The 4,820-nt window shown below is 40.6% G+C and overlaps 1 pseudogene; it reads left to right on the top strand.

Annotated features, from left to right (window-relative positions):
* The first annotated feature begins 2,944 nt into the window (after positions 1–2,944).
* Positions 2,945–4,820, top strand: part of LOC109392073 (stress-70 protein, mitochondrial pseudogene) — a 32,217-nt pseudogene continuing 30,341 nt past the window's right edge.

Below are 4,820 nucleotides of genomic sequence, written 5' to 3'. Positions count from 1 at the left end.
AGGTTCCACCCCATGCCCTCTCTGAGAGGAGCAAGGGATCCCAGCCCCAGACCAGGCTCCCCAGCCCAGGGTTCCAGTGACAAAGAGAGAAGTTGTCATAACTTCTGGCTGTGAAAACCAGTGGAGATTATGACTCAATGAGACAGAGGGCTGCTGCAGTCCCAGGCACTCCTCTTAAAGGGCCTTCACAGAGACTTACTCACTAATGGATTCACTTGCTCTGAGCTCCAGTGCTGGAGAAGCAGCTCGAAATGCATCAGAGACATAAGGAGAGGACTTAAATTATCTGGCTTCAGAGCAGGGGCTGGAGGGGCAGCTTTCTCCAGACAGAAGTGCTGGAAGAATCCATTGTTTCTTTGTTTAGCCCTCCACCCTCTTGGCATACAAATGAAGGTGGCACCATATCTGAGTCTCCAGAATGGAAAAAACAAACAAAAAGCTGGTGTAGCAATACTTATACCAGACATAACAGATTTGTTTTTAAAAAGCTATAACAAGAGACAAAGAAGGACCCAATAATCCCATTTATGAGTATTTATTTGAAGATACCCAAAACAGTACTTTGAGGGGACATGTGCATCTATATGTTCACTGCAGCATTGTTTACAGTGGCCAAGATGTGGAGGCAGCCTGGGTGTCCATAGACGTTTGAATGGATAAAGAGGAGGTGGTACATATATATTCAACGGAACATTGCTGGGCCATAGAAGGGAATGAGTTCTTGCCATCTGTGGCGGCATGGATGAACTTGAAGGGTGTTGTGCTGAAGGGAGTATGTCAGACAGATAAAGATAGATACAATGTGATTTTGCTCATATGTGGAATCTAAAGAACAAAATAAACAAGCAAACAAGACAGAAACAAACTCATAGATACAGAGAACATTTTTTTATAGTTGCAGGCAGAAGAGGGTTTGGCGGTTGGTGAAAAAGGGGAAGCAATTAAGAGTGCAAATTTGTTGTTACAAAATAGTCACGGGGATGTAGGGTATAGCATAAGGAATACAGTCAATAATATTGTAATAACTATGTATGGTGTCAGATGGGTACTAGATTTATTGGGGTGATAGATGGGAGGGGGTTTGGAGAGCAGAGTGAAAAAAGGAAAGGGATTAAGAAGTACAAACTGATAGTTAAAAATATTCATGGTGATGTAAAGTGAAGCATAAGGAATATAGTTAATAATATAGTAATAACTATGTATAGTGCCAGGTGAGTACTAGACTAGTCAGGGAGGTCACTTCTTGAATTACACAAATGTAATTTGCTGTACACTTGGAATTAACATAAACAAATATTAAATGCNAGAGAGAGAGAGAGAGAGAGAGAGAGAGAGAGAGAGAGAGAGAGAGAGAGAGAGAGAGAGAGAGAGAGAGAGAATATGAATTGGTTATCTTACAAAGAAACAAAATAGAAGATATCAGAGCAATAGAACTAATAGCATTATATTTCTCAAGGAAAAGAGTTTTCAACCTAAGACTCTATACCCAACTGAACTATCACTAAATTGTTCTGGTAAAATATAGACAACTTTTCACTTTTAAGAACTCAGAAAATCACTTCATATTCAGTTTTATGAAGCTTCTTGAAGAAATGCCTCTGTCAGAATTGGATGACTTTTAGTGCCAGAACAGAAAACTCCAACTCAACTGGCTTACATAGAAAGAAAGGAATGTTTCAAATAACAAGAAATCTAAAACTGGATAGTTGACTCAGTTGTATCATTAAAGTTCTAAGTTACTCCCATTTTTCTCTTCTGTCATTCATAGTGAGTTGCATAGTCCTTGGATAGCTCCCTTCTTTTTAGAGGATACATATGCAATTAGATATTACATACAAAAATGATAATGGACAGAGGAAAACAGGGCGTTCTATTTTTACAAGACTCCTTTTTTAATTAAAGCTTCATTGGAGATTTCTTAGCAAGTTTTTCCTCATGTTTCATTGTCTAGAATGAAATATGTGCCTACTCTTGAACCAATTATTAGCAAGCTGAGAAGCATTAACATGATTTACTTAGCAAGGTACAGGATCATTAAGAGAAGGGTGGATATAGGAGTAAAAAGATTTTGTTAGAAAGAAAGAGAGATGTGTGCCTGCTACAATGCAGCAGCAAACCAGGGACTGAACCAACAAAGAAGGCAGTTTCTAGATATGGTGGAAATGATCCAGGAAAAGAGAAAAGAGAAATCCCAGGCAGAACAATGAACAAGGCCTAGAGAGCACAGGTTGGATCAGAAAATTGGTGGGAACCAGGTAGGGAAAATCTATGTAAAACAAAGGATGTGATTCTTTAATATAAAATTTTAAATTATGATAAAGGCAAAAGGCTCAAAAAATAGGCACTTGAAATTCTAGAAAAAGCATTTAAAGAAAAAACTAGAATCATAAAAACACTACTTAATTTTGATGTGTTTAACATTGACATGGTCATAAAAACAGAGACAATGATGGATGACTTTCAACTTCTAAAATCAACCCATCAGACACATCAGTAAAAGTTGGTTATAGAATAAAGGCAACCACAATTAACTTTGACAGTATAAAGCATATGTACATATGAGAAATTGGGCAGTAAAAGGTTGGGGTAGAAGAGCTGAGCAGAAGAGCTGAGAGAATATTAGGAATGCTAATATTCTTATCTGACAGAGTGGCGAGATAAGCAATCAAACATTATTCTCTCTATTTGGTAGAACAAGAAATAAAAAAAGAATAAGTAATTGTAAAAGGGTAAAGAATAAAGGACATAACAATTTTGATTTACTGAGATAATGAGGGCAGGAGAAGATAAGGCGAGCTTGTGTGAGCTACATGCTGAATTATCATATTGGAATTCAAAAGTTAATGTATAGGAGGTTACCAGAAGAGTTTACACCACCGTGCAGCACAGCTCCTGATTGTCAGAGCTTCTGTTTGCTGCCTAGTACTTCCACCACCAAGCCGCCATGATAAGCGCCAGCCAAGCCTCAGCAGCCCATCTCATTGGAGCTGCAGCCTCTCGAGGCCTCATGGTCACCTGCCACCAGGATGGCTAGAATGGTCTTAGTCATGAGATATTTAAAATTGTTTCAAGGCAGGACTATGCATCAGAAGCAATCAAGGGAGCAGTTGTTGGTATTGATTTGGGTACTACCAACTCCTGTGTCGCAGTTATGGAAGGTAAACAAGCAAAGGTGATGGAGAATGCCGAAATACCAGAACCACCCCTTCAGTTGTGGCCTTTATAACAGATGGTGAGTGACTTGTTGGCATGCCAGCCAAGCGGCAGGCTGTCACCAACCCAAACAACACATTCTATGCCACCAAGCATCTCATTGGTCAGTGAAATGATGACCCCTAAGTCCAGAAAGACATTAAAAATAGTCCCTTTAAAATTGCCTGTGCCTCCCATGGTGATGCCTGGGTTGAAGCTCATGGAAAACTCTACCCTTCAAGTCAGAAGGGCGCTTTTGTGTTGATGAAGATGAAAGAGACTGCAGAAAATTACTTGGGATATACAGAAAAACATGCTGTGATCACTGTCCGAGCTTATTTCAATGACTCTCAAAGACAGGCCATGAAGGATGCTGGCCGGATAGCTGGACTAAATGTGCTTCAGGTGATTAATGAACCCACAGCTGCTGCTCTGGTCTATGGTCTAGATCAGCAGACAAAGTCATTGCTGTATATGATTTAGGTGGTGAAACTTTTGATAACTCTATCCTAGAAATTCAGAAAGGGGTATTTGAGATGAAGTCCACCAATGGAGACACTTTCTTAGGTGGGGAAGATTTTGACCAGGCCTAGCTACAACATATTGTGAAGGAGTTCAAAAGAGAGACAAGGGTTGATTTGACCAAAGACAACATGGCACTTGAGAGGGTTTGGGAAGCTGCTGAGAAGGCTAAGTGTGAACTCTCCTCATCTGTGCAGACTGATATCAACTTGCCATATCTTACAATGGATGCTTGTGGACACAAGCATTTGAATATGAAGCTGACCCAGGCTCAGTTTGAGGGCATTGTCATTGAGCTAATCAAGAGGACCATTGTCCCATGCCAGAAAGCCATGCAAGATGCAGAAGTCAGCAAGAGTGACAGGAGAAGTGCTTCTTGTTGGTGGCATGACTAGAATGCCCAAGGTTCAGCAGACCGTGCAGGATCTTTTTGGCTGATCCCCAAGTAAAGCTGTCAATCCTAATGAGGCTGTGGCCATTGGAGCTGCCATTCAGGGAGGTGTGTTGTCTGGTGATATCACAGATGTGCTGCTCCTAGATGTTACTCACCTTTTTCTGTGTATTGAGACTCTAGGAGGTGTGTTTACCAAACTTGTTAACAAGAACACCACTATTCCAACCAAGAAAAGCCAGGTGGTTTCTACAGCCACTGATGGTGACTCAGATGGAGATTAAAGTGTGTCAGGGTGAGAGAAAGATGGCTGGAGACAACAAATTTTTCGGACAGTTTACTTTGATTGGAATTTCCCCAGCCCCTCGTGGAGTCTCTCAGATTGAAGTTACATTTGACATTGATTTCAATGGGATAGTACACGTTTCTGCCAAAGGTAAAGGTACAGGAGGTGAACAGCAGGTTGCGGTCCAGTCATCTGGTGGATTAAGCAAAGATGATATTGAAAATATGGTTAAGAATGCAGAGAAGTATGCAGAAGAAGACAGGCGAAAGAAGGAACAAGTTGAAGCGGTTAATATGGCTGAAGGAATCATTCGTGACGCAGAAAGCAAGATGGAAGAGTTCAAGGACTAATTGCCTGCTGATGAGTGCAAAGAGCTAAAAGAAGAGATTTCCAAAATGAGGGAACTCCTAGCTTGAAAAGATAGTGAAA

The sequence above is a fragment of the Hipposideros armiger genome, unplaced genomic scaffold (assembly GCF_001890085.2).
Source record: "Hipposideros armiger isolate ML-2016 unplaced genomic scaffold, ASM189008v1 scaffold_313, whole genome shotgun sequence".
Classification (NCBI taxonomy): Eukaryota; Metazoa; Chordata; class Mammalia; order Chiroptera; family Hipposideridae; genus Hipposideros; species Hipposideros armiger.
This window is presented reverse-complemented; position numbering and strand designations above follow the sequence as displayed.